This window comes from Falco punctatus (assembly GCF_963210335.1).
Source record: "Falco punctatus genome assembly, chromosome: 4".
NCBI classification, from domain to species: domain Eukaryota; kingdom Metazoa; phylum Chordata; class Aves; order Falconiformes; family Falconidae; genus Falco; species Falco punctatus.
The window spans coordinates 20745005-20771884 of NC_137583.1; the positions used below are offsets into that span (position 1 = coordinate 20745005).

Below are 26880 nucleotides of genomic sequence, written 5' to 3' on the forward strand. Positions count from 1 at the left end.
AGCTAGCTTTCTGTTGCACTGCAGTAAAATGGTTAGCACTGAGTGGAGCTAAATTAATAAACTTTTTTATGATGGCTTGAAGTTATGGCTGCTCTATTCTGGAGCAGACAGATAACTGGAGTGGTCAGAGTTGTATCTACGGTGCTGTGAAATTGATGTAATAATTCTGGATCAGAAATTATCTAAATTTAGGAGAAAGCACAAGCATATGCATAATCTATCTTCTTGAGTTCTACTGAGACCTCTAGGGAATTAGATTGTGAGTTAAATAAACTGTTAATTAAAATTTTCATGACAATAAAAAAAAAATTCATTAACTAGGTCTATTGACAGCTTCCATGATAAGGTAAACAACAGTTTATAGTCATTAACAGAATGTGCAGAAATCTGCATGGGCTTGCTTATAGGAGTTCTAATAGAGCCATTGAAAAGGAATTACAAATACAGGCAAAAAGGGCATAGTTCTTATATGTCACTTTTTATAGTGTTGATCTGTATTTTGATTCCTTTTGCAGTGAAGGTTGCTAAGAGTTATGGCTGTCTGAGGGTCAACAAATTTCAGAAGGAACTAGCCCTCTCCATTGGCCTGAAAAAATCCCAGAACCTTGAGCTTTGAAATTTGTGACACCCATATGGAAAAGTATCATTTGCTGTGATTTATTCTGACAGTTACATTATTGGGTGCATGTTAACCAGGAAAAATAGCTGTACAGGAGAGGAGTACAAGGAGCTCGAAATTACACTTTCAGAAACTTTTCTCAGTACAGTATGCTGGTAACAGAAAACAAGCAATGGCTTTTCACAGGGTGAGATTTCATCAGCAGACCAGAATCAATCCCTCCTGGTTTTGCCAGCGGTAGGTAAGCGGACCATTCCTAACTGCCCACTGCCAAACCTTTACAGCAGGCTGTTCTGTCGGGCTACTAAAACCTTTAACTACATAATGAGTTCGAACGCATGGAGAGCAGAAATAGCAAATATTAATGTGGTGTCACTGTAGTCTCTTCTCTTTCATTCTTCATCCTTCATCTTTAGAGGCTATTGTGTAATCTGGCACAATATAATATGTTGCTTTGTATTTCCTCTTGTACGAAATGTCCCTTTATGTCAAATTTGGTTTGCAGACTTGCAGTCAAAGAGCAATTCCTCTCACCCAGAGAAGCAGTGAGAGTGTGAGGCTGCTGGCACATCTCCAATACCATTGTTAACAATTATGACATGACTGTCAAACCTTATTATCAGCTTTTAGGAATCTCTGTGAGATCCTGTGAGCGCAGCTGTTTGGCTTTTCTCTGAAACACTGCTCTTGGAAGGCAAGGGGAAGACAGAATGCGCTTTCCCTTTAGGAGGAATCATTGAGTCCTTGCACAGGGCCACAGCATGCAGTTTTTGTCAGGGGTCCACTGTACCTCTGGTTACGTTGAGGTCCCATAGCTTTGTCCCCAGCCTTGCAACAGCTTGGTTGTGCTTTAGAACTGTAAAAGAGATACCTTGGCTCATAGCAGCAAGACAGGGAAGGACGCTGCCCCAAATTGAAATTTCTAAAGTGGAAGGAGAGGGGAGTGGCAGAGGAGGAGAGGGCTGGGAAAGGGCTGCGCAGCGTTAAGGCAGCCTGTTTTCCTTGTTTTGACCTGACCACCCTGGTGCTTCCCACCCTGTAAGCCAGTACTCGCCTTTTGCGCTGACCGAATCCCCCCCTTGCCCCGAATATCACACCTCATTTCACTTTGTGGAGCACTCTCACATCACACAAATTGGTTCCTCTCAGATGAAAATATACCAGAAAACATCCCCACAGGAGCACATCTTCAGGAAACAGGCATTCAGCCCATGGGACGGGATTAGCCCTCTTGTAGTGAAAGCCCCAGGAAGGTGTGGAGCAGACATCAGGACCCCCCACTGGCCACAGATATGCCCAACCTGCTGGCAGAGACACAGCCCCAAGGACCAGGACCCGTACATGTAGCATGACAAAAGATGGAGCATCATGGTGAAAAGTTAAGAAAAATAGCGCTCTTTGCTTATGTTCTGACCCCCCCCCCCCCCCCCCGTTGAACACAAACTTACCCATTGTCATATTTTTTGTAACATTACGTCCAAAGGGAGGTCTGACAAGAGGTTTGAAAGGCTGCAATGAAGTAGCATTGCGGTTACCTGCTGAGCAGAGTCGCCCGTAGATGGAGGGTGATTATCACATGCATGCGTAAGCTCTGCTTATTTGCTTTGTATCGCCACTGCTAATCTGCCACAGGAGAGGTATTCTGGCGTTTTAAGATAAGATGTTCAGCAGGCCTCTGCCTCACACCCTAATGGCACAAAAAATAATAGATATTACATTTCACATGCCGTTTCTTCGAGTCTGGAACACCCTTCTCCTGCTGGCCTTATCAAAACTCCCCTTGTAATTGGCAAGTTTTCATTTCAGTGGGAATCTTTGGGAGGGAAGGTCATTGATTTCTCACAACCGATTCAATCTTTTTACATGCCTGACTGCCCTAAATCACTACAAGTAGGAAACTATTTTCAAAATTTCTCAAGAGCCCTGAATGTATTGATTGAGTCTAACTTTGACTTCAGACATTAAATTCTTTTCCTTGAAAAAAACAACCCCTAACCTTCTATAATGCTATTTGGTTTTAGCTGGCGATCTGTTCTTGCTTCATTTATTTATGCTCTTCTCAATAGTATTTAGATTAAAGCTTTGATAGCTTGTTCAAAATTTCCTTCTTTTTCACAATTGCCAATGAAAGTTAATTTTATTTGAATTTTCTCTCTCTGTGTTGTTGAAATGGGTAGCCTAAAACAGTTGTGTTTTGTGCTAAATAGCAGCATATTGCCTGTGTAGTCATGTTTATAATTATTTCTCCTAGATTCCACTATCCCCAATTAAACTGCACAAACTTTGAAACTTAGAAGTTAGTTGATGGGAAAAAAGCCTTCACTATTGGATAAGTCTTTTGGTAATATCCTCTCTAGCCTTTATAAATATATCCTGAGAGTTAATGCAGTTAGTCCAAAAATTAGTGATAATGTTTTACCTCATTTGCCCCAATCTATTGCAGTGAACAGCTCTATTAGAGTTGTAGATGTGGTCCATCACATTAAGGACCTCCAGTCTGGATTTGAAGTCATGCAGGTGCTCAGCATGTGGAAGCACATCTGGAGCCTGCAGTGTTCCAGAGTCAGAAGCCATACAGGCTCAGACCTATGTATTCTGAAAAACAGATTAACTGTATGGAGCTTACCTGGAGTACATGCAAAAATTTACAATGGAGCAAAATGACAGCAAAATGTAGGGGAAGCTAATTTTTTCTTTCAATTAAGCTAGAGAACCCAATCTTGTTGTAATGTCTTTGTCACACAGAAAGTTTAAAATTGTTCTCAGAGTCATTATCTCAGTAGTTATTTGGGGGAAAAAGGGAATACTTACTATAAACGGTACAATGAAAAAACATGAAAGAAAGTCTTCCATGCAGAATAGGGAACCTTAAGTTCCTCAAATTATTATTTTTTTGTGCCCACTCTTTTCAATGGAGTTAAGTCAAATCACAATTACCAGCTTTATATAAAATTTTTAAAAGTAGATGCATTAAAAAAGATTATTTGCTTATTTTAAACAAAAAATAGAAGACTTTGGATAGTCCAAGACATCTTGCAAGATGAAAAAGTGTAAAATGGAAGATTTGTACAAAATTATTTGAAAATCTGAGGAAATACCCATCTATTTCAACAAGTAGCAGTGGTAATTTTTGCGGTGCTAACTGGACTACACAGTGTAAGGCAAGGCAGCCCTCGTCGCTGACCGAGGGCAACAGTGCACATTGCTACCTGTTGCCTGAGGAGCAGAGCCCTTTCCCCCTGTGGCTTCCTTTCGTTCCACATTCTCGAATCGGATGTAAACCCCAACCATAGCGTTTCTTTTCCAAACTTAACATTTCTATGATTCTGCCAACAGCTAGTTAAACCTACCTGGAGAAAAAAAAACATGTGCTCCCACCCTGCTGTTATGTGCCCCTTGGTGCCACCACCCTCCACTTCGGCACCAGTCAAGCCTCTGACATCTCAGTGTTCCTGCGACTGGGGACCATGGCGGTGGCATTATAAATAGCTGTGATACTTGAGCACGAGAACTGTGTCATCTTCTAGATGACAGCTTCCCCATGTTTAGCTTTGGGGATGTCACTCCTTTTTGGTACCAAGCCTTTTGTGACAGTTAATAATCAGATCTCAAAATGCAATAAAGCTGTTTTGTGAGTAGTGCCAGAAAGTGGCCAGTTGGAATCCAAGGCAGCAATTACAGCTGTAGCAGGCTGTGCTTTCTGCTCCTGGAGCTGCAAGCAGAAACAAAGGAGATTTCTCACAGTGTTTTGCTCTGACTTCGGTAGGCTATGAGCACACACACACACAAATAAAGCTGTTGGAGATGCGATAGCAACTTTTTAATGATGGTTATTTTAAACAACTGTGTGGAACTCCGACACTGAGCAGAAGTTCCTGAAGAGGAAGGAGGAAGAAGCAGAACTATGATGTAGTTTTCTTCCTTCTCCCATTATAATAACTTTTTTTTATTATTTATTTTATTAAATGTCACTTGAATAATGTGGTTTCCTTACTGCCTTTTGTGTTGTTTTTTGTTTGTTTGTTTCAGAGGTTTTGGGGTTTTATTGTGTGTGGGTTTGGGTTTGTTTTTTGTTTTTTGTTTTTTTAGATAGGGTTATTAGGCTGTGAGGCTTCATCAAGAAGGAAGAAAACCACAGAAGAAGGGCTGCAGTATTGTCCAGGGACTCAGAAGACAAACACTTTAGTCTCTGCTGTGATTGCTAGCAAATCCCTTAAACTCATATCCATTTGTACCCACTGTAACAGGAAAGAAACCGATCCTAGTGGTGGCCACTCATTGAGCTTGTGTCTGTCGCTTCAGAAAGTGAAGCAGCTTTCGCCACTCAGGCAATTCTTTCCAGCAGTGCATCGCGCTGTGTGAGGGAAGGCTGCACTTTGCATTCCTTGGTCCTCAAATAATGAGGAGCTGGAGAGGACAGAGCACATTTTATGACATTAGATGAATGTTGAATTGTATCTAAACCACTTCCATCTCCACCATACAGAACCATATTTTGAAGAACGTTCCTCCTGTGTGCAGATCTGTGTATAAGGCTATGACAGTTGTTCAGGCGCAGACCCAAAGGCTTGTGGGCGCCTTTACATCCAAATAAAAGGTTTGAGCACACTCTGCACTTCACAGTGCTCAGATTATAGTTAGGCTTGAAACACACGGAGATCTTTGCAAGAACCAAGTCCCCGGTGGGAAGCAGTCCTTGTGAGCACTGCGTACAGAGTGCCATAACGTTACTGAGTGGAGCTGCAATCTAAAATTGTTCTGGTAACTTGGATGCAGAAACATAAAGCCTGTAGGAAAGTGAACTTCATAAAAACATGCACTTAGGCACACAAACTGTAATTTCCTATGAAAGTTAATCTTTTCTATTACTCTTATTATATTTGTAAATGGAATGCTGCTTTGAATTATAGCCTGGTACAGTACTTCTTTTACGCTTCAGTAGTCGTTGCTTTGGTATTTCAAGTATTTATTGTAGAATCCTGTCAACTCTCATTCATCATACACCTGCATACCAGTCCTGCACAAGGATAGTTCAGAACCACGGCAAACTTGCTGTCAGTATATTGCAAGTCAGCATTTTTATTGCCTCTCTGCAATAAATTAATTACTCAAAAATAACCAGCAAGTACTTAAGCATGCATTAGTGGTGGCATTACTTATGTTCTTAAATGCATGTACTGTTTATGCTGTAAGCCGAATCCTGTCACAGTCATAAAATATATTATACGAAATTGAATTTTGCCTTACATATATGGTAACATTGATACTATTTTTACGACGGATCATCTGCATGAAAATACAGCTTCCTTTTCCAGCAGAATGCTTTTTATTCTATGGGTACTGTGGAGAATCTTTAAAAGATTCCTGCTAGCTGTCAGTAACTGGTGGCAAATCGATGTAATCTGCATTACAATACTTGCATCATGACTTTTAAGAGGGACTGAACTTCTTTGGCTGCCTGTGCATCCAGAATCACTTTAAAGATACCATTTCTGACATTCAGGGTTATCTTTGGCTTTGTTCCAATTCATTTCATTGTAAACTGAACTCAGAGGCAGCAAGAGGAGTGAGCCAGTGACATCACGACTGACACCTTCAGTTCATATTACACAAAATGCACAGTAGCACAAACCATGTCCTTGTGCCGGGCTTACAATCTACCCATGCTGCCTTTGTACGAAGGCAGAAAGGGTTAGAACAAAACCACTTACTGTACCGCTTAGGTGCCTAAAGGCTTGCTGACCCCATATGAAAAATCCTGCATGATTCCATAGGAAAGCACTCCGGTTTATCATCAGTCATTTTTTTAGAGGCTGATGGCAAACTGTTCACTGTAGCAACAGAAGACAACGCTGTCACTTATTACAGATATTAATATCATCCCCAAACCCAGGAAAATGTATAAACGTACTGTCATGCACATTCTGTATTTGAGACTGTCCAAGCACAAACAAAATGATGTGTGCAATGTTATACCGAAAACAAAGCTATAAGAAAAAACAATCTTTCTCCTCTGAGTTCCAGCCAGCTAGCCGTATTGTCATACTCTTTTCTGCTCTTTAAGCCAGCAGTGTAACCCTGCAGCTAGCATACCCCCATGCAAAATTCTCCAGCATACTTGGAGGTCCTCCAGAGGCAACCCCTCTACAGGTCATTTTTTATAAGTTGGGTTGTTGCGTTTCTGCTCACATAGCTCTTTTATCCCACCTCTGCAACATTCACAGGACATCCTAGCAAGTAACTTTTCCAGCTTCTGCTGCTCAATGATCTACGTGAAGAGAATTCCTCCCTTGAAGCAGGCAGGGTTGAGCAACACGTGAACGAAGGGAATGAGATAGTAAGAGTCAGAAAGAACCAGGCATGTATCAGACATTCTCTTCCCTGGAAAACCCTCTATTCTAGGAAGGTTTCTTTTCAGAGCTTAAGGTTTCCCATAGCAAAGCTTTATCGGTTCTGTACAAATAGATTATTCTTTCCTTCAAACACTTATTATCCTAATATCTCATCAGCTTTAAGAGTGAGCACATAAAAAAGACCCCAACCATTGGGCAAACTTAAAGTTGGCTTCTATGCTGGAAATTTCAAAGCACAGGGAAACATGGCATCAGCCACGCTTCTGACAGTGTAGACACTTCTGTTAGCAGTTGAGGCATAAGACTTCACACAAATTAATGCAGTAAGGGAATATGTTGGTGGAGGAAAACACAGTAAGGAAAGCTCTCCCTGCAAAACAAAATAGACTATCAGATTTCTTTGGTAAATAAACTAATCTTGGCCTTTCTAACAGAGACCATGCTGCTATTGCTTTCATGAAAACAATGGGATGGAATGACTTTTTTCTTAACTCGTTACATATATTAAAGTGGATTTACTGAGGCTGAAAACCTCCTATTGTCTCCTCATGGACGAGTCAAAGGTATTAAAATGGTAATTCTTTTCCATATTTTTAATCCTCTCAACATGTTCCCTTCACATATACAGTATGAACCAAAGATAGCAGGATTTAAGAGAACATTTGCAGATTTTATTTTGGCATATTGCATAACGCAAGTTCAAGGTAATGGAATAAATTACAGATCCCTGAAGGAAAAAGAACATTGTCATTTCTGAAACTCAACTGTTATAATTGGGCATCCCAATTATGTATAATCCTGTATGAATTAGTAACTACAATGGTTCCACTGAATAGGTCAAAACAGACTTCTGCTTGGCATTAATTTATCACTGCTTTTAATGAAACCACCATGAATAAATCTGGTCCATTATTTATGAAGTTACCTACCTACCCATTCATTTCTTTTAATCACAATTTTCAAGTCATTCTGTCCTCCCATCTTTTCCTCTACTCCTCCTCTGTCAACCTCTTCCATGTGCCAAAATCATTCATTTGTATTTCTTGATGTTTAGATCTGCCATCCTTACTAATGTCCCCACTTTATGGGTTCTCTCTCTTCAAAACAGCCAGCTAGTGCATTCCAACATGATAAAATTTTGTTATGGATGTAGGACAGTACCTGTTCCTAAAGTACTATAAAGTTTTTATTATTCAGTGAAAGCATCCAGAACATAGTACACTAGCTTGATACAAAGTCCTTGGGAACCTCCTTCCTCTGGAAGGATTGATATTTTCTTTGGTTTGATTCTGTAGCAATCTGCCTGAAATGATGCTATATAGATAGCTTTTAAAAATGTGATCTCGGAACGACCTGTGCTAACATAAGGCTGTAAAGGTTTTAAAACCTAGAGTCCGCTTTCTGGATAGCATTTCTGTTTGCAAATTTACTAATTGCAATGTTCAGCCTTTTTGTAGGGGCTATGTTTTCATGATCTAATGGTGTAGAACAGCCTGCCTTAATTAGGGAAGCATCATGCACATTCCTAGTAGGAAGGGCAAGAGATTAAATATTTTTCATTGGATTCTCAAATTGAGGCTCAATGATACAAGGACGTCCTTGCCAATGGCAGAGTAAGCAAGAGTTACAGAGTTATCTGCAACTTCTGCCACATGTAGGAATCCAGGATGCTGGCCCGTATGACTTCCAGGGCTCAGAAGAGAATCTGGAAGTCCAGATTCTCTGCCTCCTGTGGTAGATGCTGAAAACCGCTGGCATCCCATACCCCAAAGTGTTTTCAGTTACTTGGCACAGCGATACCACCATTAACATGAGGAAGTGCTTGTTCAGAGTGTTTCCTCCAAAGTTGACTCCATTCAAGATATTTTCATATGGTAGCCCTACCCTACCTTCTGCACCTCTATAGATTCAATTGGTGCTTCTGAATTTATGAGGATCAAAATGCCCTAAGCTGTTCTATTCATGTTTTATTCATGCTTTCAACCTCATTTTATTTACCTGATACACTGCCTGCCAGAAGTAGTTTTTGGCAGACAGCAGATAATTCATTTTGTGGACATCTGCTCAGAATGTTTTCTGAATAATTAGAGAAGTCTGTAGGGTCTATTCAATGGGATTGAGCACTGACAATATCAAGGGATTTCTGATCCGCCACTCCTTCTCTTGATAAAATAAAGATTTTCCCTAAAAAAAAAGGAAGTTCCTTCACAATTTAAATTATATTGCTATAGTGGAGCAAAAGAACTTACGTTAAGACCTGTTGGGCTCCAGTCATCTTTTTGACATATTTCATTGCCTTCACTCTGAGGGTGAAAGGGGAAATAATTCAAAGCTATATATGAAAGAGCAGCTTCATAAAAAATGAGATGGGAGGAAAAGAGCTGACGGGTTTGTGAAGATAAGATGCCATATTTTAATAAAATAAATGCTAACTTTTAAGTAAGGGATGAGCACACACTTATTTCATTAGAACATTTTACTCACCAAAATAAGCAAACTAGAGTGAAATTTTTCAAAGTTTGTTTGTGCTTACCTGTCAGTGCAGTTATTCATGGTCATTAGGTTAGGGTTGTTCAGAAACATCTGGTGTAGTTTAGGTATTTGCACCATTTTTTGCTCCAATCCAAATCCGTCTGGAAAATCACTGTTCGATACTGGTGATCCATTTCCATTTCAATTTTTATGGGGGAGCTCAGAATAAACATCTTTCACAGCATTTTAACCTACCTAAAAGCATCCACTCTCCAAAAAGTTTTCAGATACAACATATTGAAAACATATGTTTTCAAAGTCTTGTTGATGCTTTCATTTTTAAGAATTTTTTGGCATGTTTTAAAAATGTTCAGAAATAACCAAAATTAGTTATTTAACAAGTCATTCCTCTTTTTCTTAGCTCCTTGGCAGACTAAATATTTCAGATGATTTCTCTAGAGAAATAAAATAAAGAGGACAATCTCATTAACGAGTGGCAACAGCATTTAAATCTTACAGAATTTCATCCAGTGTGCCAGTGACACCTAATACCTTCTTTTCTTTCTTTTCCTGAGCTGTACTCAGGCTCCCCACGGTGCACAGCAGCCATGAGATTGCTTTTGATGACAGGTCAGTTTTTGTAAATGGTGTCCCTCTTGCCAACTCAGCAAATAAAAGTTACAGTTTTGGAACTGGAAGCCAATCCACTTCCAGCCTGGGGTTTATGATGGCTGTATATGCTACACAAACATCCTCATCACCGTGGAAATGCATACAATCATCGCAAGCCATTAACTGAGCCTACGGATGAAATTATGTTATGATTGTCTCCTATATCAGGCTTTTGAATTGCCTTTTGAGGGTTTTGTTCATAGCAAAAGGCACAAAAATGAGCCTTCAGATATTCAGCAATAACATTGTTAACTACACTTCTACATTGCTGTAAATCAATGTTCATACAATAATCCAACCTTTATTTTCTCTTCATCAGTATATTTCTTGGCTTGCCAGGGCTTAAATGAGCTATTCTATAGGCATTAATTGGCCTGTGCTTTGTTTTTGTTTGTTTATTTTGGTTTTGGTGGTTTCTTTTTGTTTGGTTGTTTTTTTTTAATGGACTGCTACTATAGAAAGCAAAAGTTCAGGGACAATTTCACAATATTGTTTTATTTCAGGAAAAACAAGGCTTGTGATGTTTTTCTATCCAGTTCTAGTTTGTTCACAACAGGACAGAGTCTGTTCCAGCACAGCGCAGCTGCTCCATTGGGGCCACCTCTTCAACACATTACAGGCGACCTTTGAATAAATTTTTAATTCTGTAGAAGCATTAGTATGTTGCATATATCAGGGTAATCCAAGAATTAAAGAAATACAAATAAATGCTATCTAGATTGCTTGAACAGAGAGCATTGGCCCTAGCAGCTCACGCTGGTCACAGGCTTTGCCGTACGTCCCGAGGTGTGACGCCTCCTTTGCACTCTGCTGAGAGCACACGTTAAGAGCTTCCTTCAGGAGTAAATCAGGTTGCTAGGTCTGTTACTGGCAGTTTTATCTGAGCTGCTTCCTATTCCTACTTCCCTTTCTGCTTTTGAATTGTCTCTTCGCCCGCCCCCCCCCCCCCCCCCGCCACCTTACTACATGTTTCTTTCATATATATTTACTTGTTTATTTTTGCAAATGCTATAAAAGTGGGAAACAAATCAAGGAGTTGACAGTTTGCTCTGAACGTTGCTAGATATCTTGCTTTTGCAGGTATTTCAGTGCCTGCAAATCTTCGGTATTTACACCCACCATTAATATTTAAGAACCAAGATTTATTGCAAGATAAATAGGTATCATAGAGTATCATAGAGAAGATAACACTGAAAATGTCATACCTGTTATTATTAAAATATTATACGTGGTCCTCTGTTTTGGACCGCGTTTCTAAATTTCTTATCTGAGTGAACGGGGTGTGTGGTTGTCTCTCCTCAGTTTACACCTTAAAAAAGAAAAAAGAAAAAGAAAAAGCAGCTTAAACCCCGGTAAATTACATGCACCAAAAGCTTTAAACACTACAGCACTTGTATTGCTAGACACAGTCCGCTAATAGAGAAGACTCACAGCAAATTTTAAACGTGAGGCTTACATATGGGGAATTACGTCTTATTAACTATGTTGTACATCTCAGCAAGTTTTAAGTAAAGAATATGGGCCTGGTTACCCCGTAGCTCAAGGAGAAGGATCTCTACTGAGGGCATCTTGCCCAGCGCAGGGGAGGTGGTGGTGGGGCAGGACAGGCAGGTGCCCATGCTTCACAGTGGAAACCTCGATGGTCAGACAGCAACGGCTGCCCCAGTTAGACCAAAGGGTACGGCTCTCACCAGGCACGGCATGCTGAGATGTAGCTCTATTTAGTTTTTTTTGATTATCATCTTCTATTTAAAAAAGGACTCCAAGTGACGACAGCACAAAGTTAAGCATACTTTGAGCAGCTCGAGCAGATTCCTGCAAGGGTTATTGACACACGCTAATCACAAAAAAGGGTGAGTATTCAAGAGAGTTTACACGGGAGGGCTCCTCCCCCACACCCAGTGGGCATTATGGGCATGCAAGTAGGAGAAAGCTGGCATAAAACACTACTGCTAAGGATTTACCATAATGTCAAAAGAACTTTAATTACATTTGGCTCCAGGACACTCTCCCTGTAATTGTGCATAGGAGCTTTTCAGCAACTGTTCATCAGCAGTATATTCAGCAAGAAATAGATGTTATATCTTATTTTTCTCCTTCATGTAATGAATTATCTGGAGCTGGTGGGAAGCATTTACTGGGCTGCTTCATGGAAAGTTCAGGATAAAAGGGAAAAATACATCTTTTCTTTTACCCTCCCCAATCAAGTATTCGGAGACCTTTCTTCCAGGCTTTCTGGGACCTTTCAGCTCTGCATTACTTTTGCAGCAATGTTCACATTCGTGTTAGGCAAATTCTCTTGGACTATTGAAATACAGAGGTGGAGAGAGTCCAAAAGCAAGAAGCCTGATTGCTGTTCTAGGCCTTCTGAGATCAGTTTGCACCACTAAAATAGTGAGAGCCTGGAACAGCTTTTCAATAGGAGTGATGGGAGCAATACAACCTAGCATGGATCAGGATGGGACAGCATAATTTTATAAGCTAGGGCTGCCAGCATAGCAGTGCGCAGAGTTTAATGCACAAGGTTCCTTCCAGGCCATATTTCTACAGGGACTTGGTGCCAAAAAAAATTGAAAATAAGTAAATCTCAGCCATTTCCTGGAGTGGAAGTGGCAGAGCTGAGGTCCCTTTGTGGAGGCAGAGGTGACCTCCCCGGCTGAGGAAGAGAGGCAGCTGTGGTACCCGGACAGGGAAGCAGCAGGAGCAGAGCTGGCTGGAGGCAATCTTCATCAGGCAGTTGAGGAGCCACTCTAACTGCTGATGGCACTGAAGCAGCCTGGACTTCTCTCGTCCAACCCCTGCATCAGGGTCTGAAATGCAACTACCTGGAAGATAAACTGCAGTTGCTGTCTAAAAGCGTGCAGATGGTTTAGTACAAGAAAGTGAAGAAGAGTCCAATCAATATCAAACTGAAAATTGACATGTGAATTTTAAATAGACAGAATGCAATTACCCAGATCAGAACTTGGCTTGGGCTCCAAGCTATTGAGGGTTTTATATCTGTATTTTGGAAGTTTTATGGGCTTACATAGCCATACCATGTAAATATCAGAAACAAAATAATAGCTGTACTAAGAGAGCTGCTCAGACTGTGCTTTTTGTGTAGGGGTGCGACGATGAGATCTCCCCAGTTTAAAGCTGTGCTGCCATAGCACAGAGCCTGATGTGTTCAACGTGCTTTTTGCAGATTAAAAAAAAACACCAAACAAAACCAAAACAACAACAGAACTGCAACCCAACAACAGAATGCACTGACAGCTCCCATTCATCAAGACGTGAGGTTCTAACTAATATTGATAAACTGATATATAACTTCAGACCCTTAGCACAGTCCTTGTTATAGATCAGTGCACGTATCTGGGGGACACAGTACGTGTTCCTTATAAATCCAAAGCAACCTAACAAGCTGTAGCACTGCATCACAACCTTCTGCAGAGGCCCAAGGTTCAGCTGCCTCAGGGAGCTCCTTGCTTTCCCCAGCGCTGCTGGAAACAGGATCACCAGAGAATGCTGATGAGAGAATTACCTACACATGACTAAGGCTGCTTAGTCATGTCCCACATTACCTGGTGGTGAGTGGTCACTTTTGGCACAAAGGACACCTACTGAATCAGTGGTTTGGATCCTCAAAAAAAAAAAAAAATTCTTAGAGGTCTCCGCGTAAAATAATAGAAACACACTGATGTGGTTCAAATGTGGGCTTTTTTTAGCTCAAACACATATATAATGCAAGATAGCATATTTAAAGAGTTGTATTTTGTGTTTATAGTTTCATTTCTCCCCCTTGCAGTGCCTTCATAGCATCCCTGTCAGTCAATCATCCTGTGAGGGATACATTTTAGAGCAGGAACAGCAGAGTGGTGCTGTCAGATTTTGGCACCAGTGCAGAATGATTTAGCTGTCTGCATGGGAGGAGTTTAGTTAAGAAATGACACAATTCCCAAGCTTATCTAACAGAGTTATCTGAATTATTAGCTCCTGTTTTCTGTCTTTATTTAGAGAAAAACATATTAAAACAATTGGAATTATTTCTATTATGGTCTTCCTGAATAACTACCTTCAGCAGCATTCTTGCATCACCTGCCTAAAATTTTAAGCCATTAAGTACATAACTGAGTTTTCATTACACAACAATTTATTACTCATTTCAGATAATTAACCCTAATAATTTTAAGTAATCCTATGGAGAGATCCATTTCTCACTTACATAAGACCTGCCTTGGATGCTAATTCCAGTTCTGACAAAAGCTAAGCCCTGCCAATTCTCTTTCCTGCCTCTCCTCCATTGTAGCTTTTTCCTCTTTTCCCACCAGTTGTGCCACACTGGGGATTTGCCCTTTTTTCCTTAACGGAGTTTAAGTACAGAAAGACTAGAGAGATTGAAGTCTTAGGATAAAAAAACTTTGATGGTACCAAGAAGAAACCAAACTCTAAAGTGAATATTTAAATATTTAATTTTTTTTTCTATCCTATTCTAGGAATTCAGCCTATGTTAATATACTCTAGTCCCATTGGCCTACAGTAATTCCAGCTTATAAGAGTAATTTTTTTATTATATATGTCCCACAAATGCTTCCCAAAGTAGCATAAACTAAAACAAGTAAATACCCTTTCTGTGGGAGATTTTACATATATTTATCTATTTATTTTCATTCCAGGAAATAAGTTGCAAAATAAGTATTGGTTGGAATTCAGAAGTGACATTTGCTACTTTATTGCCTGGCACTGTGCTGAAGCAATTTGCAAGCTGTGTGTTGCTTTAGAGGTGCAGTTTGGCTGTTCTTGACTTCAAGGTTGGTGTTTGGAAGCTGCACCTGGGAAACCACTCATAGTTACTAAGCAACTCTGGGGGCCAGGGTTAGTCAAAATTTCAGCAGCTTTCCTGCTTGTAAGAGGATCTATGTTAGTTAAGAAATGACACAACTGTTAGTTGTTTACCATCGACTGACAGGGATGCTATGAAGGCACTGCAAGGGGGAGAAATGAATGTAAGACCAGCTTACGGAAGGGGGCCCTGAAGGGTTCACCTAAGTAAAAAAAAACACATGTAGAGCATCGCACAAACCAGCTCACAAATCAGTTTTTTGTTGTGTTTCTATGTCATTTGTAAATTCTGTGAAGAGCTCAAAGCAAGCTAAATGTCATAAATCTTGAAAGAAGCTAGTATTGCTTATAACATATATATATCATGAGAGGTATTGAGTCGTGCCACTGAGCCTTAAGAGGCTGAAAAGAAAGGGGAAGAAGCCTGGAGCCTAAAACTAGACATGGACATATTAAAGGGGGTGATAGATGTTTCTCCATGAGCAGAGGGTGTTCACAGACTGTCAGCAGGTGCCCCAGGCAGGTGGGATGAGCAAGGTAAGAGGCAAAGGGCAAGTGACCATGGCCAAAACGTGTCATCCTGGGCAACTGGAGGAGCAGGTCACACCGGCTCCTCGAGCAGCAGTGCAAGAAGGACCCACAAGATCACGCAAAGCAAAGCCTGGGCAAGTTTTACAGGCTTACAAGTGCTTGCTCATAAAGGCCCCTGATGCATTTTTGCTTTCAATAACATTGTTCTCCACTGCAAATCCATGGTTTTAAGCAAACTTATTACTTTATCCTTACATTCTCCCTAGTGATACCATTATTTCATTACTTTGTTTTTCTATCAAATATACCTAAGTGGTTGATGAACCCATTATTCAAAGGTAGAGGGTAAATGTGTAAGGGACCTGCCGTCTTACGTGCCTTGGATTCCCAACAGTGCCCGGGGTAACAGCAATTACAGATGAGTAACATAAGCTGCCGGTTTTGGAGACATCTTTTTTGACAAGCAGAAAACTTCTGGTGGAAGAGTGTGAGACTGGGTGACCGACGAAGTAACCTAACACACATGCTCACAAGCTAGTGTTAGTCCCAATTCCGGCTAAAACAGAAATACTAAAAATCCTTTGGCAACTGATGGAACGGGGTGGGGGGAGGAGAAATCTCATCAATGAAATCTACTCCATGCAAGTCATTATGATCAGAAATAATAACAGAGAGGAGACTCTGCTTCCGGGAGATCATAAGTGTTTTGGCCAGTTTCAGGCTGCATAAACATAATCTAATAGCTTGTAATTATAGGCTGTTACAGCAGTAGGGAAAGTAAGAGATGTAGACTTAAATAAATAAATAAAGTCTGCTCAGTCTTGATAGTGTTGCACAGCTCATCAGAAACAAGGGGTATTAGTGCACCCTAGAGAAGTCCAATGCCAGCTGTTTCTATATCAGACAATCAAAAGCATATATCTAAATGCAAGAGATGATTTACCTCACAATATTTCAGTACATAAGCATAGGTGTTGGTCAAAGTGGGCAACAAGAAGATAACATTTGTGATGAGAGTCCCTCTAGAAAGACTGTAAAGGTAAAGTTTTGCTTCCTTCTAAATTATTTTTGTAATAAGAAATCTGTTTTAACTCTTAGAGGGCTCCTCTTTAGATGGCCAAAGTGTAGCAAGGGTTCCATACAATAATTAATAATTTAATATTAGAAAAGAGGTTCACTACTAAATCATTCTGTATTGTTTCTTGAAGATTAAGGTTTGTTTGCATACAATGAAATAGTAGCTCCTTACCCAGGATTCAGATTTAAGGCAGTAGTGTCAAACCTCTGCAAGTCCCAGGACTGAATCAGTCCTTACAAACCATGAGATGAAGACAAAACAAAATGGGGAAGTGGAGTTGAACATCTGTGGACTGCACAGAGATTCAAAATTTATATCAAAATGGAAGCAGTGATCCCTCTTTAAAGCATCACAAATCTAAACCTAAGCCTGGTGGGTGTCAGAACACACCATCTGTTACATTAATACAGTTTAATTAATCAATGTTAAATGTTCTTACATTTTTTCACTTCTGTATCTGAATACACGTTAATTCTGGGGAATCCTGTACCTACTGCAACTGGACCCAAGAAGAATGCAGGATGATTAATGTGTTTACAGTGAACATCCAGCCAATGGAAATGCTGAATTGTAAGATACATGAGGAAATTCACAACAAATGCCAAATATACTGCAGCAAATATTTAACGTACTATGTAAGGTAATGGAGAAGAATAAGGCCTGGGTATGGCGGCTGCCATCCAGGTGATCAGCGTGGGGAGAACATCCACATGTGCTTGCAAATCTGCTGTGAAAGATTTTTCCAGTGGGAGAACTTGAGTCTCTGTGGTATGGCCAGGTATTATGACCCAAAACAGCCTTTGACCCCCAGGTAATATTTCCTGGGTCTGGACAAGGAGAAGATATCCTAACAGTGCCTTTGAAATAACAACAAGAAGATCCCATACAGATCTAGTAACATTGGGTCAACTGGCCTTGAATCCTCAATCAGTAACTGGGTTATTTGCCTCATACCAGCCCATAAAGCCTCATCCTGTAGGGCCCCACGGTGTGACATATATAACAGAGATGCCCGTCCTCATTGTCCCATCCCCACAACAAAGGTTTTCCAAATAACTTCATAAATGGTTGATGATGCTTTGATTTCATCCGTCACTACCTTACTTACATTGCTACTCAAGCAAGACACCTTTGCTACAGATTATCATCAAAAAACTGTTTGATGGAGTTACTAGTAGTTGTTATAAAATAATCACTGTATTTAGAAAAATACTCGTACGTACAGTTCAGTTTCTGCAAGCAGAGGGATTTTTCATAGTATGGAAACCTGGATGATAATTTTCAAATGAAATACAATGGTAGGTAGAAGCAGAGGCTTAATCTTGTCATTTAAGCCAGATGTTGGTGTTTCATAGCTACCCTTCTGGTAGTGCACAGGACCACTGAGCTGGAGAGCTGGGCTGGACATCCCCGCACTGGAAATGTGCTATTTGTGCTGGAGATTATAACGAACAAAGCTTTTCTTCATTGTAAACTATGCTGGAAGACCACTTCAAAGGACAGACATAGATTAAGAGACAGCCATAATCACCTTAGTAACAAACAAAAATATGAGCTGACTTTGAAAGTAAAATTTTAAATGAAAGCAGGTTAAAACCCCAGAGGATCACAACAGAGAACTGGATTTGTCATTAGAAACACGCTGACCCCTCGCAGATCCCCAGCAAGGGCTCATCCCACAGCTTCACAGCTTTGCACAGCCACCTCACCCCCACCCCACGAATGTGGGGGTCTCCTGCCCAAGCAAAAGGGAATTCAGGAGTGAACAGAAGGAGAAAAAAGAGAGGGGGAATAGTGTGGCTCTGCACGTGTAGATGCCTCACTCGCATCTTCCAAGTATTGCAACTAATTTCTACGAGACAAAGTGCCTGCGTGCTTTCTGCTGTCGGGCTGCCTGGAATGGCTGTAGCAGCAGTATAATAACTTCTTTTTTGTAAGCCTACATGATACATAAAAACGGGTAAGACAACAGAATTTACTGAGTAGCTGATTACCACAGGACCACACTAAAAAAAAGTTTATTTTTTTTTTTTTAAGATCAGATAGTGCAACTTGGGCTACTTTTCAGGATGTGATTAGCTCTTTTTCCCTGTGGCACCTTCCAGGGGACACGTGGAAAGCATTCCTGCCAGACAGAAATGGCACAACTACTTCTGTTCTCTGTGAGTACTCCTTCCTACCCCACCATCACATGGCAAAGTAGGGCTTATCTTTCTCTTACCAGAGAGCTGGGGAAAAAAAGCTGATACTAAACAACTGATTTTTGCTTTGCTGTGTCTCTCTTTACATCTTGAGCTCGTAAGATCAGAGTTCACCATTGCCATAGAGAGACCTCAGTGTGATTCAACAGACCGAGATTTACATAGCACCAGAAATATCAAAAAGAAATACTAATTAAAATTCTCCTCAGCTCCACAGAAGTCATCCACCTGTGCTTCTGGAAGCCCTCTGTGCACTGTCATTGCTCAGTGCGTTTCACCATGGTCAAAGGGGGCACAAAATGAAAAGGCATAAAAGTCTAAGATGTATTAAAAGAAAAAAAAAACAAGCAGAAGGTTATAGAGCATCCTTCACCTTCCAATGGGCAAGGGAAGGAGTCAGACAGCCTTGGGTGCCACCTCCACGTGCCCTGAGGCAGCTCACAGCTGCACAGATGTTTCTTGCTGCGGGTGCTCTCAAACTGCCCGCGCACAGCGCTACCAAGCACATCTCCTTCAGCGCACGCTAGGCCAAGCTTGCATTTACACCAATTACATTAGCAGAGATTTAATCTGGTTGCAAATTGTTCCTGAGATCAATGGAGCACACAGTGCAGCTCACTGTCGAAACAAGGCCAAATCTACAAAGAAACCCAAGACCGGCACTGCCGCAGACTCACAGCTGCAGAAAGGGCTTCGCATTTTGCTGGGCACAAAAGTTTATGCAGGTGCATCTGTGACCACTTCTTCAAAGGCAGAGGAGGTAAATCAGGCTCTTCAACCCAGCCCCTGGTCCTGCCTCAATGACTGACACACCAAGAAGCTGGAAGACCCTGCTCATCTGCCCCAGCGCTCAGCAATGCCATCACTCACCTTAAAACCAGCCATCTCCAGCCTTCTTTGGTTGAGCTCATAACCTTATTTCTATTTCATTGTTTCTCAGGTCTCCAATTCCAGGGCACTTGAGCAACTCCTTATCAGCTCCTGCTGCCTGCAGTCTCCACCTGAACACATACAGCCTCTGTGTCAAGCTAAGGCTCAGGAAGGTGAGGATGGAGAGTATGTGAACGGGACAAGAAAGACAGGTCACGAGTACTGTCAGTAAAGAAACAATCGGTGGTTACTTCCATAAAACAAGATACAGTTGCAACAACTCACTTAAATGCTATTTAAAAAACCCAAAAGTACTCTCTTACCTAGCTATAAAATGGTAGCTGGGTGGAAGTACCCAGCAGGCTGAGCAGCCAGACCAGTCTCTCTTAATCTCTGAATACAACTGGTTTCCCCACCAAGAGCGAAAACCTAGATCTTATTGCCCTTGTGGTTTACAATTACCTAATCAAGGTCAGGACCAGGGTGTGGGGTACTGGAGACACACAGATGATGGTGATTAGAGCAATCTTCTCAAAGATTAGGTTGGGCTTAAATTTCTTCAGAGAGAAAAAGACATTATTTTTTTTTTTTCTCTTGGTTCTGCATAAGCAGCTATTGAACTGTTGCTTAAGCAGAGACCCAGGAGAAGAAAGAAGAGCAGTTATTTTTCCTGGAGCAGGGTGGTGCATGTTATCCCCCCAGAGCACATCATACAACTGAATTCTTCACTCTACAGAGAAAAGGTAAAGGAAAAAAAAAAATACCAACTTGACCTGTCCTATTTGTTTCCTCCCCTTTGTGTTTTAGTTCATATGATAAAGCAATTTAGGTAATAAAGTCAAGCAGAAAACACCTTTGTGTGACAGCAAGCAGGAGCAGATTCAGCTGCTCACGCAGCCCCTGCTTTGCACCTTGTAAAATTGTTTGCACCTGTGAAAGCCATGTTTAATAATACAGTGGCCTCGGAAGGGCAGCGTTTTGTATGTACCGAGCTCCGACACGAAGGACAACCCACAGCTTAGGGCAGCAAGGTATTTGCTTCTCCATCTGTTTTCCTCTGTGTGTGAGGAAGCTAATTCAGTATACCCCTGACATGGTTGCACAGATCACTTGGCCAACTACACGTCAGAGCTGATTAGCGAAAAAGGGAAGAAGACTTTCCTTTGGGGACTCTGAAGGCAAGTAGAGGACAAGTGTGAGCTGAGCAGTGTGAGTCAGGGGGAGTTTGTTCTGTATCTGAACTGCAGCTCAGCTTCTTTAGCCATAAAGCTATCAAAAATACAATGTTGAATTTTGTTTGGGTTAGTGGTTCATTCCCAAATGCTTCAGTGATTTATGACCCTATGACTGAAAAAAAAAAAAAAAAAAATAATTTGCTTTGTCTTTCTGCTAAAACTCTGTCTTTCTGTGTCAGAGGGAAGAACAGTTCATTGTTAGGATGCAGGTTTGGGATCAGGCAGATCTTGTTTCTTCCAATGTGGCTTTAGAAGATTGTTTTTACCTGCATCTCCAATGCTATTTGGATAACTAGTTTAGATTCAGAAGAACTAGTCTCTGAAAAAGGTGGAAAAGTCCTGCTTTGCCAGGATATGGTGAGGATGAATATATGAGATGTTGACTAGCTTGGTTATTGGAATAACAGGCTGATCAGTGGCTAGACCAGATTCAAGCCATCTGTTGATGGATGGCATGAAGGGATGTACCAACAGAGTTCAGAAAAAACTTAATGAAGCTTTTGCACAGCAGGAACTAACAGCTATTATCACCTTGTTACTTTATGCATTCATCAGTTGATTCTTGAGGTGTGGGGAGGAAGAGGAAAAACCAGATGCATTTTTTTTTCTGTTTCAAGCTGATATCCTGATTAAATAGCTAATTCGATTGTAGTTAAATTGCTGAGATTGTGTGCACAGCATTCCCAACTGCTTGTCCCAGTGTGCTAGATCACATTGCTGAAGGACCAGAGCAGATCTCCAAGATCAGACTATGGTCCCCAAGAATTTCAGGGCCTCCTGGAGCTCTCCTACTGAGGGAAAACTGTTTGTTTTATCCAGTTTGAGCAGGCTGAGCTAGAAAACTCTAGTCATTACTGGTGGCTGAACTCCCAAGAGAATGAGACAGCTTCACCCTGCTAACTGCCAAGCATTTTTAAGGGGTATGGTTCCTTGTTCCCTTCTGCCCAGGGATGGTGATGTTCCCATTGCTCAGGTTGCTTCGTTAATGTTCATTTGCAGTGCACTACGAAATGGAAAAACGTTCAAGGCAGGCAGACACAGGGATGGATTCAGACACATTTACCAAGGAAGCATGAGACCGTAATGGTCAGCATAAGCAGCAGAAGGAAATGTCCGTTTTTCACTTTGGCTCACTTTAATTGCCAGCAGTTCGATATTTTAAATCACAAAAGTTCATGTTAGAAGTTCTGCAGCGAAGCCTCCGAGGCATTGCAGGAGTGGATGCTGCTGTCAGTGTGCCCTGGGAGCTACGGCCGTATTTCAGACAGTCCTGTGCTAAGAGAAGGCTGAGCTTCCTGATTTCAGCATCCTGCTGTTTCACCCCTGCTGCTCCATCCCTGGGGTGAAATACCAGGGATATTTTCTCACTTCCCAAAATACCAATACCGTTTGTCAGACAATTGTCGAAATGGACGTTGTTGAAGGTTATATTGAGATAATAGTCTGGAAACACCTGTATACATCAACTTGAGCCTCGTGCTGCAAGGCCTGTGATGCCAGTTGAATTTAGAAATGGATTGTGCTAATTTTTGCCAGCTTTGTTAATGTTTTCCTCACTGCTACTGCATAGCTTTGGGTAATTTTCTCCCTGGTGCCTCCTCCTCTGGATTTCTCATTTTGCTCTGACCAGAGAAATCCAATAAGCAGCACTGAAAGTTGCTAAAATCTATGGGCTTTCACATTCGTAGGGGATTGTTGCCAACTCTGCAGAAGTTCAGGATATGGATGTATAAGTAATCATCATTAGAAATGCATGGGTGCATATAGATCACATGAGCAATGCATATGTGTGCATATACATAAACGTGAATACATGTGTCCTTCCAAAAGAAAGTTTGCTTTGCTAATGTGTACAGTATTTGTATTCTCATAAATTGTCCCTTAACTGTAATTTTATAAGAACCACAGAAAAATGTCAAGCATAATCATTTTTATCAGTAAAAATGAATTCACAAATGTAATTTCCTTTCAAATACTGAATCAATTACTTTCTGAGTAGTGTTTATTCCAGATTTCTCTCTTAGTGACTATCATTTAATTTCAGAATAGCTTATTGCTGCTGTGCACTGACTTTGGAGATAATTTTGTAAACTATTTAAAAGAAAATGGGTTTTCTTGTTCAAATCTTCACTAGTTATCAACTTTCTTCCTGAAATTCCTGTATAGATAACATTGCCTGTCCTAGGTGTATATAACAGTAACTATTGATACAACAGAAATAAATCAATTTGTAGGTGAGACTGTTGTTCCTATTCTTATCAATTTGTGAATGACACAAACCTTGATGTTTAGATTACTACTTGGAGTCCTAATTTTTCTTTGTTTTTCACTGCTGTAGGTAATGGCAACATGCAGGGCATGTGCATGGGGGTGGGGTGGGGAAATCTCCAAGCAATAACCTTTTTACCTGTGCTTTGAAAGTACACCTTTAGTTGAACACACATAGTTCAAAAGGCAGAAAGATAGCTTTTGATTCAGCTTTAGGGTGTGTATGTTCGGATGAAAATCCCCATGGCTGGACACCAAGCACTGACTTGGCGTATAGCACAGCCTATGGCTTCAGGTTTGCCTAGAAAATATTTAGGCCTGACTTCGCAGCGAAGAGCTGGTGACATCAGGCATCATCTGTGCCCAGCCAGCCTCGAAAAAGCACCGTAAACTCAATCCCTTGTGCGGTGGTTGTTCGGTCTGTGGCAGATACAGGCTTAGTGGCTGTAAAACCCAGGTGCCTGCTCCATTACATTCCTTGTGCCTGTCACAGCCGCAGAATGTGTCTCCTCCTGCAAACCATTTTTGGGGCACGTTATAGGTAAATTTGTCAGGGTGCATTTGTCTCTCTGAATTCCGCTGTAACCAGTAGGCTCTGGATGCTTAGCTTTAGCTAATATTAAATCCACTTGTATCCCTCATGTAAGAGCAAAGGGATGCATTCAGGCAAGCCTGCTTTGTAGACTTGTTTGGAGTTGCTCTGAATCTTAGCTACGGTTCCCTCAGAGACACACTCCTTGATTACAAAGTCACCATTAAAATTACATTATAGGATGTGAATGGGGTCACAAATACTAGTAAACAAGAGGTAAAAGCAACCATTAGAAGACATTTGCTGGTGGGTAATCTTTGAAGTCTTACAGGAGGCCAGGTAGGTCACTGAATGTGAAATAGTAAGATTGAGAAACATGATAAATTATTAATTTTCATAATTTATTATTTATTTCCTCAGAATACAGTTTACCTACAGCTTTATAGGCAAACAAAAGGATCAGAGTATTCAAAACAAACTTACATTCTGATGTTTTAGTTTTGTATCATTTATAGCCTATGTTGTACTATAAATTGAGTGCAGCATTCAAAGGACACTCAAGTCAATGGCAAATATCTCTCATAATTAAGATAGTAGCCAATTAAGGTTCTCTAATCAGCTTTATTCCTGCCATCCCAGCGCAAGACTATGTCTACAAACCAGATTAACCTCCTGGCTTCCAAACTGTCTGACAGTCCTGTACTCAGCAGTATTTTTGAAGGATATATTGTATACAGAGGATTTTAAATTATTTTTTAATTACCAAGTGTTGTCTGGAAGACTTATTCCCCATTTGCAGTGGGAACAGAGTGGGTGGTTAAGGGCTCACACTGCAATACCCACAGTTGTTTGGATTGAGATCGTGGAAAATTAAGAGCCAGTCTTGGATAAAAATGGAGTTATTTCACCTCATACATTTAAGCTTATGTTCATACAGATATAGTCCAAATTAACAATCACCTTGGTCCTAAAAAATCTTGTTGACCTGGAGTTTTAATCTTAACAGCATTGATCTGCAGATCTAGATTATGTCCTCACTCTGTTTCAACTGGTACCTTGAAGACATACACAGGTAAACACACTTCACCGTCTCTTGGCAGAATGGGGTGAATATGAGTCTCAGTGAAAGCGAAGGGAATTTTTGATTTTGATGGAGACAAGCACTGCATTTCTGGTGAAAACATTTCATTATATAAAGCTAGGAAGGGGCAAAATTTTTGCAGGATGAAGCCTTGGAAAAGTCTGCTCTACAGTGCAAGCTGAATTATGGAGGTTTAGTTGTTTGTTTTCAGTGAATTCTGAGGAAAAAGAATTCTGTTAAGCTTTGACTTTGAACAACAACTAACCTATCCTTTTATTAACAGTGAAAACAAATTATGTTGAATGATAAAGACCTTTTAAAAATCCACCATTCACTATTGTTGTTCCTTACTCATCCAAACCCAGCATTTTACCTCGTGTATTGCATCAAACTAAGGACCAATTAATTTGTTCAGCCAGTCTGGACTATAACGTAAGTCCATTAAAGAGTGGAGCTCAGCTGCCTCGTGTCAGCAGAGAAAGTGCGTTGCTTTTAAATGTGAGATGCTGACAGAAAGCTGACAGCCACAACTATGAGCAGTAAAATGCCACAGCAGTAGATGTGTATGTTATTTATCTGTTTAATTAAAGAGCAAATTAATTCCTGCTTGGAGGGCAGGGAACATTTGGCATCCCCAGAATCTGTTGCCTAAACCACTTGGGAAGTAAAACTCATTCAGATATAGAAAATTAAAGCCAAATGCTGGGCTTTTTGAGAGCATCACTGAGGATCCAGAAGCTGAAGACTGCTGGAAAGAGCATATACTGCCTAATATTCCAGTTCTGTAATCCAGAATTGGGGTATTAAGTTGTACAAAGTGGATGTCTGAGCATTGAAATGCATTGCATGGCAAATAAAGAGGGAGTCAATAATTTTATTTCTGAATATTGGTATGGAAAGGAAAAATAGCTCCATATTCTTTAGTTATTAATAAGAACTTTGCTTGTTTTTATGAATCCCCCTGTACTTCAGAAGAGTGTGCTGGTGATGGAGCACACACTGGGTATTTACAAGCAGGGAGAAATGAATAGCCTGTCTGATTCTGACAAATTATCCTTGGAGAGGAAAATAACTCTGTAAGAAATATAGTTGGTGTTAAACTTAATAAAAACAGACCCTGATGGACTCCCCTTGGAATTGTGGCAGACCTTTCCCATGCACTCTATCCCTGCTCCTGCCAGAGAGCCTCTGTGAACTTATAATATGTATGAAAAAAATACACTTTTCAGCCATTAAAACATAATTATTTTTCCCTTCCCCCTGGGGGTGGGGGGGATATGTTTGGAGTGGGGGGAGAAAAAAAAAAAAAAAGACAGAAGCCTGCAGGTAAGGCCCTATCTGATACTGTAACCACTGGATGAAGAAGTTACAATTCTAGCTAAAATATGAGAAGCTTAAGAAACTACTCACATTTTTCCAGAGACTCAGCAAGCTATGTTAAGAAGAATTTGCTACTCTGCTGGGAAATCCGTAGAACTTGCTTACCACAAGGAAAAGCCATGCATACTGTCCAGCTCCATGCAAAAGCATTTGAAAGGGTCATATAGAGATCCTGCATACATTAAACTTTTTGAAAATATGCGTATGCGGGGTACGTTGAATGTTAATCTCTGTCGTAAAGAAGATGCATCACCTTTCACCCGTTTTGGTGAGCACTTGTCAAGATTTTGACTATTTTTGCAAGCAGCTGGTATGTGCTGGGACTCTGAGAGCCATTACTCGTCCTTAGGAAATGAATTGCCTTTCCAGAGAGATGCGGGGAAGGATCGAGAAATGAAAGTTACTGCAATACACAGAGAGATGTGGGGGTGGCAGTGAGAGATGAAATCAAGGCGTCCTGGGTTTGAAAATCACAGGTTGTGTTAAAAATGTGCTTGCTGGAAAGACCATCAGGAAGGAGCCAGGTCTTTCAGCTGGTCTGTTGGGACATTGCTGTAAATGGCGTGATTTAAACTTGGACTTACAGGCAGTTTCTGATTTTGGGGTTCTGGGGTCAATTTGTAGTAGCAGTTGGCACTCTGTGGTGGTGGTTTGGAGTCTTCTCCATCGCTACCTGCTCAGCATGCTGGAGGGTGCAGCATCCTGCTTCTGTGCGACCAAGGTGCAGCGGTGCCCGTCTGCTACAAGTGCTGACTTATTTTGTG

General features: G+C 40.8%; 1 protein-coding gene across 6 annotated transcripts in view; it reads right to left on the reverse strand.

Annotated features, from left to right (window-relative positions):
* Positions 1-15070, reverse strand: part of LOC308063057 (contactin-3-like) — a 138827-nt gene extending 123757 nt beyond the window's left edge. For 4 of the 6 annotated variants that reach the window (XM_080385503.1, XM_080385506.1, XM_080385504.1 and 1 more), the window contains exon 1: positions 1-15070. This exon is cut by the window's left edge and continues 16440 nt beyond it. The gene's annotated coding sequence lies outside the window, so the exon portion shown is untranslated. The other 2 variants (XM_080385502.1, XM_080385505.1) reach the window with 2 other exon arrangements.
* Positions 15071-26880: the final 11810 nt, after the last annotated feature.